General features: G+C 40.2%; 1 protein-coding gene across 1 annotated transcript in view; it reads right to left on the bottom strand.

Annotated features, from left to right (window-relative positions):
- TBL2 (transducin beta like 2) overlaps window positions 1-14,044 on the bottom strand; it is a 648,257-nt gene that overhangs the window by 257,972 nt on the left and 376,241 nt on the right. The window lies entirely within an intron of this gene.

The following is a 14,044-nucleotide window of genomic DNA, read 5'->3' as shown; positions in this document are numbered from 1 at the left end:
CCTCGAGTGCCCTGGGGTTGAACACTGCACAGATGGTACAACCAAAGGACAGGTGTTCAACCCCAAGGCACATCACACACTGAGTGTGGCCATCCGCTGGGGACAGCTTATGGCCACACTCGGTGCACTTCGAAAACACTAACTTTGGGGCCTCAGACATATTAGAAGGAAAAAAACACACACACTAGGCCCCAAACACACACACAACCCTGACGGAACCACGAAGGGAGGGGGAAGGTTAGAATATAGGACAAAATAAATTAAACTAAGATGGTTCTAAGGGATAAGGGACCTGAAAACACAATCACACCAAAAGTTAAGTAAAAAGGGTTAGAAAAGTTAAATTATCTCACGAAAATTATGAATGCCTGGAACTCGGGATCAAGCTGCTGAAGTAAACCGCGGCAAACTAGATCTGAGGTCAGTCAGGGTTGGCAGGGGATTATGGGTAGGGGGGAGCTTGGAGCTTGGATCTAAAGCTGTTGATTTAATGTTTCCAGGCTGTGGCAATGTTGAGTCCGAACACTTTTTAGATACCGTTTAGTTTCCTCATATGCAGTCTGGCATATGGAAATAGCAGAATGCAGGATGCCATGAAGCCCAAAGCCTGCAGAATTTTTCTTGCAGATAACTGGGTCTTTGTTGCCAACATTTTGAAGTAATAAGTCAGTTGCCTTTGTTTGTCTGGCGTGAGATAAGCCATCTGGGCAGTTGTATTTAAGCTTGCACCCAGGAATATTATCTCGAGAGGGTACTAGTTTTGATTTCTTTTCGTTTACTGTGTATTCTAGGCAAATTAGTAATCTTTTTACAAACGCCAGATGCTTTAGTAGAATGTCTTTGTTCTCTGCTTGAATAAGGGAGTCATCCAAGTAAGGATATATTTGAATTCCTCTGTCTGCAAAATGCAATTACTGGCACCAGGCATTTTGTGAAGACCCTAGGCACAGTAGATAAGCCAAAGGGCAGTGCAGAGAATTGGTAGTGCATTGAACCAGCTATGAATCTGAGGTATCTTCTGCAAGACTGTCTGATTGAGACATGCAGGTATGCCTCTTTTAGGTCCAAAGTTACGAGCCAAGCCTTCTAGCCCAGCATGGGCAGTAACTGCTGCAGAGTCAACATTTTGAATTTTGGAACGTCCAGAAATGTGTTTAGAATAGACAGGTCCAGTATTGGTCTCCAGGCTTTGTCCTTTCTGGGCACCAAGAAAAGTCTCGAGTAAAATCCTTGTCACTGCTCTTGTTGTGGTACTCGCTGAATGGCCCTCATGTCCATGAGGGATGAAACTTGCTTTTGTGCCTCTGCCCATCGATTGTGTGGCAGGTCTGGCATACCTTCTGCCCTTGGCACGGTGTGAAAGTGGAATCTATAGCCCAGAGACACTATGTTCAAGACCCATTTGTCCTGGGTAATCATGTGCCAATTTTGTGTTTCCTGTATGGCTGTGATTTGTCTTCTCCGCTTTTGGAGGTAGAAGCACCCCATTGTTTAGGCCTGTATGAGCCTTGGGGCTAGGATCTGTCTCTGGGGTGTCTGTATCTGCTTCTTTGCGGCCTGTCTGACACTGGAAAGGACCAATTCTTTGTAGGCCAGCTCCTGCTAAATCTGGGTGGCTGCACCTGTAAGAAATCCTTAGCTGTCTGCATAAATTTCGCTTTGTCCTTAGTTTTCTTCAACACTTCTGCTTTAACACCAAACAAAGCATCATGCTGTAATGGAGCATCTAATAATTTTGCTTTAACATGATCAGGCAGATTCTGTTCTTTTAAACAAGCATGTCGCCTAAGGCCCTGCAAGAGGCCTCCAGAGAATCAAAACCACATTGCAAAGTATGTTTTCCCACTTGTTCAGTTGCATGCAATAAATCCTGCATTTCTTTGTTTTCTGCACATTCAGAATTTGTTAACATTTTCTGTTTAAGCAGTGACAATAAGTATTGCTGATATTTAAGCATATGAAATTGACAATTTAAAGCCCTCACAGCCAGGGTAGCAGAGGTGTAAACCTTTTTCCCCCATCTGTCCAGTGCCCTTGAATCCCTATCAGAGGGGATAGTGTTTTTTGCATTGGAAGCCTTGACCCCTTTGGGGCCCTAAAAATAGTTTCTGGGTCAGCAGCAGGGTTTTTATAAAGAAATTTATGTGAATCTGGAACCCTGTAGTACCTGTCTGGCTTAACAGGTGCAGGGGGTAAAGAGTCAGGGGACAGGCTGGACTCTGAAAATACATCATCTACAATGTCTAAAACAGGAGGGATAGCAAGAGGCCTGTACTGAAGTAGTAAAAGAAAATCTCTAAGCCTTTTCTCAGATTCCGAGTAGTCTTGGCTCTTCCAGTGGAAGTGCTCCCTCATGGTATGCAGGGTTCCCCCAAAAGAAAAATCCTCAGGATGGGAGGCTGAAGGGATAGATTCTTCAGCATCGGAATCCTCATAGGGAGGGAGAGAGTATTCTTGGTTAGAAGAAGAGCCAGAGGAAATGGAAACCTGATCTGAAGATTCATATTCTGTCTCTTGCCTAGGCCTCTTCTCAGGAGGGGGATGGGAACCCCTGATCAAAGTAATTAGGTCTTCGGCCATTTTGAGCATCTGTTTTTTAGGCATGGAGGCCTGTCCATGGGCTTGCTGCACTTGTTTCTTTGTCTTTAGTGGTGCTTTAGTCTTTGCCTTAGGAGCTGTAGTCGGCTTGATATAGAACTGTGTAAGCCTGAAAACACTCTCAGAAGCAGATGCCTGCTCAGCGGCTCCGAACCCATCTGAGGGGATATTTTCCAAGTGTCCAATACCTTGAGTTTCCAGAGGCCTAGTCTGCTCCACGTGGGAGTTGGAAGCGGCCTGCGGCTCTGAGGTAGCGGGCGTCAGGAGCTGCGAAAGTACCTCACTGAGAACCGGCGACTGGCTTAGAAGAAGCCTCGTCGTCAGTTTTGGACATCAGATGCCTGTCCTTTTCCTTGTGTTTCTTGTGAATTGCGGTAGTCGGATGGCTATCCGACGACATCGTGTAATTAAATCTTCGGCCAAAGTAATGAGAAGCAGAATCGTACCGACGCTTAATAGTGCATTGGTTAAATCTAGCACAAAATCTGCAATTAGCCAAGTCGTGATCAGGGCCTAGGCAAGGAATACAATAATAATGTAAGTCCTTATGAGGTATTTGCTTCCCACAAGAAATACAATTATTAACTTTTTCTGACATCGATCTGGAGCAAGAAAAAAAAGTTTCCCAAACGGGGTACTTAATTTTAAATGAAGACTTTGGATCTGAAATCCGAACACGAAAATCTCAGGCGTCGTCTGACCGGCACTTGAGAACTGCTTCTGCTTCGGACATCGCACAGCAAGAAAGACTGAAGAAAATGGCATTGACGTCAGGGAAGAGGTGACAGCAACCGACACCGGACCAAGACTTTGGAATTCAGGCCGATTGCGGGTAGCCTGCCAGCAGGATAACCCAAGAGTAATGACTGCAACAATAAAACTTGATGAACATCAGTGATATGGAAGAAGATGTAAAGATGACACGGATGGACATCCTTCATACTACAGATGGCAGAAGAGTGAAAAGCTCTGGAAGTCAGGCTAGATGTTCGGCATTGTGCTGCAAAAGTCCCAGTGTTACCCCTACTGCAACAATGAACAATAAGATAAACATCTGTACTTACTGCACCATTCTGTTTCCATTCTCTAAGCAAACCAGTTTTAATTTTTATTAGATTGCTGTTGCACTACTTAGCTTGCTATGCCTGCAGTTTGTTATAGTACAACTTTATTTTGCTGGCTCCACTGAATGTTAATTCATCCCTGAATTACAATGATTTTATCTTGTATTCAGCTGTTTAGATACAAACAATATTGTACAGTATGCAATTTTAGGTCTTTTCTGGCATTACTCAAATGAAAGGGATGCTTTAGTGGTTTGGTATCAATATTATGGACGATGCTTAAAAATATATATACATATAGACATTTGATGCCCACCATTTGCACATTCACAAGCAATGTGAACTGGAAATGCTTGATTTTGTGAAGTCAGCAGTAAATCACTAGACAATCCAAGTTAGATGAAGTGCAACTATCTAGTCATGTGATGAATGAGTCGTGTCTTATTCTCGTCATCTGGAGTTAGTGAAGTGCTGTACTTTCAATTAATGGGAGCTGCTAAACATTTTGTATGAGGAGTGTCTCTCTGAGCGTAGTTTGCCACCATTTAGGACTGTGTATCACAAAAAACACTTACATGTTCATGGTCAGACAGACAACTTAATTCTCGAAGTGTGATCCAGATTAAAAACCTGGACTATTTAAAAAAAGATTTAAGATGTCTTGAAATAGACTGTAACCTTACCTTTGCAGCATGGCATATGACTCCTATGGCACTGTGAATCATTTTTTTACCTTTCCCCCCACAATTTTTTTTATTTTTTGTATTACTGCTGTTCACTGGCGTTCTTTATCTTTCTTAACAGACATTTTCCCATATTCTGATGCCAGCGAAAGGCTAGGATGAAGTGTCTACATAGTTTAGTGGATGCATCTTTATGCATGCTTGCGGCTTCTCCATTCATGCCCATGGACATATCCCACATTAAGCCTACATCTGCGATGGATTATAATAATGGCAATTTGAACAGTCGCCCAGGGCCACACCTTCAATGAGGCCTAAACATAAGTGATCAATCACTTGTTCTACAAGCTGAGGGGCCATAGGTTCACAGGTTTTTGCAAAGGTGAGAACCAAACCTTGCACTTTGCACCTGTAAGGTGAACACATTAACCATTATACCAACTTCCATTCCATACGACTGCTTGTCTGCTGCCTCCATACTCTTCACTATTACATTTTCTTTGGTTGCCTTATCAGTTACAGAGACACAACTATTCTCACTACGTCCACCATTCTACTAAGAAAATGTATAAAAACAACAAAAAAAATGATATCCCCACAGGGCTTTAACAACAAAAAAAAGTCTTCCTCTAGTTCTGGGCTTTTTACACAACTCAACAGTTGTTTCCTACCTGCCTTCATACATGCTGTGTGATGTCTGACCACCACACCACATAACCTTACTAATTGGGTGATGAGGACATCTGTGAAGTTCTTGAAAGACTCAGAGCTGTGTTTCAAGAGGATGTATTTCAGATCTCCTAGTCTCAAATTTTAAGCTTCTTGGTTCTTTGTTTCAAGGCTCTTGCTGGTTAGATTTAGCTAACGCTGCCTGCTGCATGAGAGTAAAGCAACAGATATGAAGCAGCAAGAGTCCATTTGTTAACTGCTGAATGAAACTGAAAGTAATGCATGTGAATGCTTTTTTTTCTTTTTTTTTTTTTAAACAAACTGGGTGCACCCCTGCTAGCCATCCATCCATCATGTGTGATTTTATACACACATACACAGACACACACACACACACACACACACACACACACACACACACATTATATACGTGATGTAAGCACTGTATATGAAATGGCATTACTGGTTCTTTGATTCATGCTCGCCATGTACAGTTCAGCTGCCTAAAGCACTAACTAGATTAAAGCAAGATAAATTAATGAAATGAATGTACTTTACTTACGCAGTATTAATTTTACACTGCATTATTTTTACTTGATACTGCACAGTAGGCCACTTTAGGACTTTTTTAACTCATTCTTATGTGTGTTTTTCTGTGCCACTCATGTCTATATAACAAGTCTCTTGCAATAACTATGAAGTACAAATGTGGCCAATGAATAATTTGTCAGGGTATCATTTATTTGTGAAGCCCTTGTACTATGGTTATAATAGTGTCTGTGCTGCTGAACTTTCTTAGCTATTGACTGAAAAGGGTTCCTAAGACCATCTCAGCCACCTGAAGAACCTACACCTTAGGAGCAAAAAATAAACATTAAAGGAGCTTTTCTTGGCTATTCCTTTCCTGTGGAGTGTAGTAACGGAGTACATTCTTTAAGCATAACAGACTCCCTACATCAGCAAAGAGAAGTTATAGTCCGGGATTACCACTGCCAACCAGATTTGCTTTGGAGGAACACTAACTGCACTGTGGATGAAAGTAACTTGTACTCTTCTTTTGCTTAGTTTAAAGTCTGGCATTAAGGAATAGTGTGCATTTGTGTGAAATAAAATTGAAATATTTATTCTCTAAGCAATCTGAGTGAAACAGTTTTGAAACTGTCGATTTTGCAGACTGTCTTTACCTAGTACTTTTGTTCAGCAACTTATCCTCCAGTTTGCCTAGCTTAAATTCTGGCTTTAGATGAATGGTGTACTGTACTGTACAAACTAAGCTGGAATATTTACTCTAAAGATGCTGTGTGAAACCAACTTGAAACTGTTCTGATTTTGGAGGATGTTCTTGATTTTGTCTCATATTTTTGTTTTTTGCCTCAAAATTTGTGTTTGTCAAAACATTGAGAAATGCAGTCACTAAATGGTTTGCTGGCTGTGGATGAAAGCAACTTACACTTCTGTTTGTTCAACTTTCATTTAGGCTTTACAGGATTAGAGTATATTTGTACGAATCAAGCTTTTGGTATGGTTGTACGATACCAAGTTAAAACAGTCCCTAACTTTGCCTCATTTTAACCTGTTCCTTACAAAATTGTGCTTTCCAGGCAAGCTGTTGAGAATTTCAGTCAATAGAAAATGACTTGGAGTTCATGTTCTTCACAAAATGAATACTAATGCAAAAACTTTTATTCTAGCAGCTTTAAGTATATAACAGTGATATTTAAAATGTGTCTCCGATTCTGGGTCTTTGCCCTCATTATTTGTCTTTGCCCTGACTCTTGCTCCAAAAGATTGACAGGTACTTTTTGTGTCTGTGGAAAATTAACACAAGTTCTTGTCTGATCAGGATAAACAGCCTAGCTTTGTAGACAAGTACGCATTTATATGAAATAAGTTGGAAATACCTGAGCTACTATGAGTGTGTGAAACAAACATGAAATACATTACTGTGTCCATACTTTTACCATAATCACACATTTGAGGTGTACACAATTAACAATGGGGCTGTGACTGCTAACTATGGGAGTTGCATGTGTACAAGAATGGCTAACCTTACTGTCATAATTAAATTACCAGTCATTAGTCTGTCTTTGCAGCCTATCATGTATTTCTGTAAAGCAGGTTGGAATATGTTACTGTAACAATTTTTCTTTACCTCAGTTAGACATTTGAATTGTAACTGATGGGTACGGGTACTGATGGACTACAAAGACAATTCAGAAAGCCATCCATAATGCAAGTCTCTCCTTCAAAGTTTTGTTGTGCTCTATATACCCATACTTACAAATGTACTGTTCTTAGGGAGGACTCTTGCAGTAGTACTTGCAACAAATGAACAGAATTCCAAGCAACATCTAAAGACTAATCAAGGATTGTGAACAGCTAAGACAAGATCTCCTGAATGTCTCCCTTATTCCAGACTGGGCACCCAGCCTTCACTGTTCAGTAAATATGTACATGGATAACTTCCACTACTTTCCGAGGGGAAAAATCTGAAAATACACATTAAGCAGCCATACTACAATATGTCTGGCTTGGTCATGATTTGTTGTACTTATTTTAATGAAAAAGCAATCCAGAGGCAACCAGCTCTGATCTCTGACCAGGTTTATTTGGTCAGAGATGTAACATCTGGGGTATAAGGATGGGTGAAATAATAGATGAGACAGAACAGCTGAGCTAGTCAGCTTCATCAAAATGCATTTTTAGACTGCAACACTGTGCAGGAAATCATATCAAGTGATGCACAACCATAAGTAATACAAAGTTTTATCTACTAAACCTACATACCTATATATTACAGTCTCTCAAGATTCTCAATCAATTTACCAAGGTAGTACAGCCATCATATACTCTTAAGCATGCAGTATAAATTTCTGTACTTCACAACTTTGGATCAATATTTATACAGTCTAATATTTCAATGTAAATATTAATTTTGTTTCAAACTCAATGACAATTCAATAGTTTCATGCATCTTCATTCAAACGTTTTACATACAAACCTGAAACACCTTAGTAGTACAAGACTTACTCGTATATTTCAAACCAATTAAATATTTTCACCCTTGCCGTCTGAAAATATTCCAGACTAAATAAAATACTTCAAATACTTGGATTTCCAGTATTTCCACCACTGATGTATTAGGAAAAATATCAGGAATGTCCCTTTCAGACTCCACATCAAGATCATCCACTGCTGCTTCTGTACCCTTCCAGTACTCCTCTTATCTGCAGACTTCTCAAACACAGATTTACTTGTCAAAGCCTCTGGGAACATGCTCATTTTAAAAATAAACTTTCTTAACTTTCTCTCGGCAGTATGAACAGTAAAAAGGCCTCATCTGCTTACACTTCACATCCACACCTGTCTAATCTTCTGTGGAAGGGTCTTACACTATCACTCTATTTTCCATTACAGAAAAGGTAGGGGACACGACCTTTTACCATAGTAGAACTTTTGACTAGACAATTTAGCTGATCTTATACTAAAGTAATTCCCTCAGACTGAAGTAAGGAAACATAGACAGTAAGTAGGTAGTTTACTCTCTAGAGTAAAATCTGTCAACAACTTAACAGGCCAGAGATACAGATCTCAAAAGGGAGTTCACTCCTATATAACAAAACAAACCTTGGACTATGGAAACCCCCAAAAGTAAACTTTATTCCAACAAAGTAGTGCAACAGAGTTTTCAGGTTAGCAAAAACTCTTCCTCAGTGCTTCAAAGTGCCTTAGTAGCTCTTCATTTTGTAAACTTCATACAGTCATGTGACACAGCCCTAGTCTGATTTAAAGCACTAGAATGACAATACGACAGGTTAAAAAAAAAATTATGAAAAACAAATACGTTGAACTATATCATGACATGAAAAATATTCATAACTACATAGACCACTAAAATACAGAAATATATATAAATATATTAAAAATACTGAAAAGCTAAAAAATTACTACATCAATGTAAGCTCATCTGTTTTTTTTTTTAATACAGGTTTAATGCTAGCATGGGCATGGTTCTATGTCAGCTTGTAATGTAAAATCCAATTTAGCGCACATATTTCTAACTTATTATTCATGTCCCCACTTCTCAAATTTGTATATATAATTAGGATGACCCTAAAGCCAAATTCATGGTTAGCCCCTTTATCCATCACATGCTTTGCCAAAGCATTAGTAGAAACTTTTCTACATACTTTAGAGTGATACCCTGTAATCCAGTCTTTCAATCTATGACTACACTTTCTCGACATAGGAGATTCATCTCACACAGGTAGTAAGATGTACAACATTAATTGTATCACATTGCAGAGCAAGAAAAATTGTACTACTTCCTTGTTATTGGATGAACAAAAAAATTCTAACTTATTATGTACTTACAGTTAACGTAGTTAAGACATGAATAAGTCCCTAACTTAGTATATCTTAAAAACTTTTGTATTTAAAGGTGAGTCTTTGCATCACAAACGTCTTTCCAGATTTGGACATTTCCTATAACTAAAGACCGTTCTTTTCACCCACCATCTTCCTTAGCTCTGGGATACTTTCAAATACCCTCCCAATTCTTGGTGATTATCTCTTTCACATGTCCCTCATTCCTTGTACATGTTGTCACATACAACAATGGTTGGACTTTGTTACATTTAGTGGAAACCCGCAGTCAGCCCGAGTGCCAAAGTCTTGGTCCGGCGTCGGTTGCTGTCGCCTCTTCCCTGACGTCAGTGCGCCAGAGGTATAAAAGTTGCAACTGATGCCATTTTCTTCAGTTTTTCTTGCCCCAGATGTCAGGTGCCCCCAGATATGAAGGCTGAAAACATAAAAATATGCCAAACAACCATGCATATATTACTATAAACATTTCCTTCATCTACAAGCAAATACACCACACATGTTGTATAGAGTTGTATAGAGTTGAGAAGTACAGAATAGTCCCAGCAAAGAGGGGGATGGTGGGTGGGTAACCAGGACTGCAACAGTGAATACACTCGAACATCTACATTTATGGTAGGTACACAACTGTACTATGTTCATCATGTTTCACTGTTGCAGTCATTACACTTGGGTAGAATTCCAAAGCTGAGGTTGGGTGGCTGGGCCTAGATTAGATTTGGCGAGGCTAACAAGCCCTGTAGAACTGCAGTGGCAAAGCCTGCTCTGGATTTGGAGTAGAGAGGTAGGTGGTAGTGCTTGGTGAAAGTGTGCACTGAGCTCCAGGTTGCAGCTTCTAATATGTCTTTGGTTGGTACCCCTCTGAGGAAAGCTGCTGAAGTGGCTGCTGCTCTGGTAGAATGAGGCCTAATGCCCACAGGCACAGATTTGCCATGTTGTGCATAACAGAAGCGGATGCAGTGTCCTATCCATTTGGAGACTGTCTGCTTTGTAATAGGTTTTCCTTGTGATCCTGCAGCATATGCTACAAACAGTTGCTCAGTTTTTCTGAAAGCTTTTGTTTTGTCCAAGTAAAATCACAGCTGCCTGTGTATATCGAAAAAGTGCAGAAGTCTTTCTCCTTTATTCTGTGGATTTGGGTAGAAAGTAGGCAAATGAATGGTTTAGTTTAAGGCCACATTGGAGACCACTTTTGGCATGAATGTTGGGTTCATCCTTAGAGAAACCCTGTCCTGGTGAAAAATGAGGAAAGGTTCCACAGCCATCAATGCCTGTAACTCTGAGACTCTTCTTGCTGAAGTTATTGATTGATATTTGATAAATAAGGGTGGTTCCTCCTTTAATATCAATTGCCAAGTTAAAATAGTTATGAACATCCTTGGTGAATGTGTTACATCTATGCACATGAAGCAATTGATATTAAAGGAGGAACCACCCTTATTTATCAAATCCATAAACAAATGACCTTTTCTTGATGTTCTCTAATTGTCTGTTAAAGCACATTTATTAGGTTTATATAACAACTGATGTTAAGGGAGTCAGTACCTAAATTATTCAAACTCATGTTGAAGGGATTTTTATTGAAGTCCCTTAGTTGTGCGTTCAAGCTTGCGCACCTTGCTGTAAGAAAAGTATGCATCAGATAGACTATTAGTGACTAATAATAACAGAAAGCAAGGACACTTTGAAATTTAAAGAAATTTTTAATTATGATAACAAATGACTCTTGGCTACCATACCAGAGGGGCATTGTTCAGCTTTCAAAGGTTTTCAAAGTTACTGGGTGTAAGGAAGCTGCTTAAAGTAAATATGAATGCATTTACTCAAGTCTACGTAGCCAATGTTGTTAACCACTACTGATGCCTCCCAATTCTTATAGAAACATACTCAAGACCACCACAAGCAAGCATAAAATATTAGTGTGCACTAGCGAACATAGGTTTATAAGTTCTTATGATAGCGAAAGCTGTCTGAATGTTGTAAAATGATTTGACAGAGAGGTTTAATGGAGGAGTCGTCGGCTGTGTCCACACAGCTAATTCTAAGATTTCATGAAATAATTTTTTGAGCTTTATAAACAAAGCACAGTTCATGAATTGTCAGCAGAGGGTTGTGTTATGCACACTGGAATGCTTTGTTTCACGTATTTTCTTGATTAGTTATATAATGACTGTTTCTAAGCTGTTTTTTATATACAGCTTATTTTAAAGATCGCTGGCTTACTATCAGGTTATGTCATGCAAAGGCAAGCTACTAAACAAGGGTTGTGATTAAACAAAAAGTACGATCTTCCACCAATCACTAGCGCATATGCATCTGATTGGTTGATTACACAGCTTAATTTGCATATTAGGCTGTGTCTTCAAAAAGGCTGGAAACTGAAGTGATTGTGCTCTTGTATGCAAATAAGGAGGTGAAATACCCACATGGATTGGCTGACAGCTTTTCAACCTGTGTTTGGATTGGTCAGAAAATTAAAAGCCTTCATTTTAAAGATCAGTGCTGGTCCCATCTTCTGCATTACGATCTGAGGAAGACACTTGTCGAAAGCGCTTATCAGGTGGATTTTAAGGGACTTTTTATTTTGTTTCTTGTTTTTATTTAGGTATCAGTTCATTAAAGGAAGTTTGATTTTGTATTTTAACAGCTCGTGGATTTGTTATATCTGGAGCCACTATCTTTGGTGAACATACTGTCTTTGTTTTTGCTTGTTTTCCTATTTTTGAGACAGTTCACCACAGCGTTGGGAGCATTTTGTTGTTTTTGTGAAAAAATAGGAGGATCCGTATTGTAATGAGCTGAAATGGCAGAGGCATGGATTTTAATAGATGAAAAAGATGGGCCTTTGTTCAACATCTCAGTCAGGTATTGCAAAATCTGAGGAATAATAGGGACCAGTGGGTCGAGCCCTTGTGCCTGGTTCCAAGCACAGAATCTCTTCCATTTTTCTGCATAAGATTTCCTAGTGCTGGGTCTCATGGCTTCCAAAATTACATCCATAACAGCTTTAGAGAGAGGTGCAGTCTGAGTGGCTACATTATCTGCCATGCTGCCAGGTTTAAGGTTCTGAGTTGACTGTGTAGAATCTGATTGTTTTGCTGTGTCAGAAGATGAGGGATTTGGTATTGTCAGTCTTTATCAATAATTGTCCTGGATGTATTAGGTCCTTGAAGGCTGTCAGGGCATTCTGTACAGCTAGCATCTCTTTTTAATTGATGTGAAGATGCATTTGTTCCTTGGGCCACATGCCCTCAATACATTTTCCTGCCATATGTGCTCCCCAGGCATAATCTGATGCATCCGTTGTTATTGTCTTCCTGGCTGTAGGTAAGGTGAAAGGCTGTCCCTTGTTGTGGTGACAGGCCTGGGACCACCATCAAAACTCCTGTTGTAGGCAGGGAATCAAGGTTATGATGTCTCTAGGCTGTGACAATGCTGAGTACAAACACTTTTTAGATACCATTGTAGTTTCCTCATATGCAGTTTGGCATATAGAATTAGTAGAATGCAAGATGCCATGAAACCCAAGGCCTGCAGGATTTTTCTTGCAGGGAGCTGGGTCTTTGTTGCCATCATTTGAAAGTAATGAGTCAGTTGCCATTGTTTGTCTGGTGTGGGATAAGCCATCTGGGCAGTTGTATTTAAGCTTGCACCCAGGAATATTATCTCTTGAGAGGGCACTAGTTTTGATTTATTTTCGTTTACTGTGTACCCTAGGCAAATTAGCAATCTTTTTACAAAGGCCAGGTGCTTTAGAAGAATGTCCTTGCTCTCTGACTGAATAAGGCAGTCGTCCAAGGGATATATTTGAATTCCTTTTGTCTGCAAAATGCAATTACTGGTGCCAGGCATTTTGTGAAGACCCCTGGGCGCAGTAGATAAGCCAAAGGGCAGTGCAGAGAATTGGTAATGCATTGAGCCTGCTATAAATCTGAGGTATCTTCTGCACGACCGTCTGATGGGGATGTGCAGGTATGCCTCCTTGAGATCCAAAGTAACTAGCCAAGCCTCCTTGCCCAGCATGGGCAGAAGTTGTTGTTGAGTTAACATTTTGAATTTTGGAACATCCAGGAAAGTATTCAGGATTGACAGGTCCAGTATTGGTCGCCAGGCTTCGTCTTTTCCGGGTACTAAGAAAAGTCGTGAGTAAAATCCTTGGCCCTGTTCTTCTTGTGGAACTTTTTGAATAGCTCTCATATCCATAAGAGCAGCAATCTATTTTTGTGCCTCTGCCCATTGGTTTTGTGGCAGGTTTGGCATCCCTTTTGGTTTTGGAAGCGTGTGGAAGTGGAACCTGCACCCTTGAGAAACTACATTCAACACCCATTGGTCTTGGGTGATCATGTGCCAATTTTTTGAGAAAAGTGTTAGCGTTCCCCCTAGGGGTGCTGTCAACTGCGCTTGCAGAGGGAAGTCATCGTGACCGTTTCCTATAAGGTTGTGATTTGTCTTCTCCTCCTTTGGGGGCTGAAGCACCCCATTGTTTAGGTCTGTAGGAGCCTTGGGGCTGAGATCTGCCTCTTGGGCGTCTGTATCTGCCTCTTTGTGGCCTGTCTGACACTGGAAAGGACCAATTTTTTGAAGGTCAGTTTCTGCTAAATCTAGGTGGTTGAACCTGTAAGAAATCTTTCACAGTTTGCATTGACT

The sequence above is a fragment of the Protopterus annectens genome, chromosome 13.part0 (genome assembly GCF_019279795.1).
Source record: "Protopterus annectens isolate FY-2018-M chromosome 13.part0, PAN1.0, whole genome shotgun sequence".
NCBI lineage: Eukaryota > Metazoa > Chordata > Ceratodontiformes > Protopteridae > Protopterus > Protopterus annectens.
Note: the sequence above shows the minus strand (reverse complement) of the source record. Positions and strands in the feature narration are given on the sequence as shown.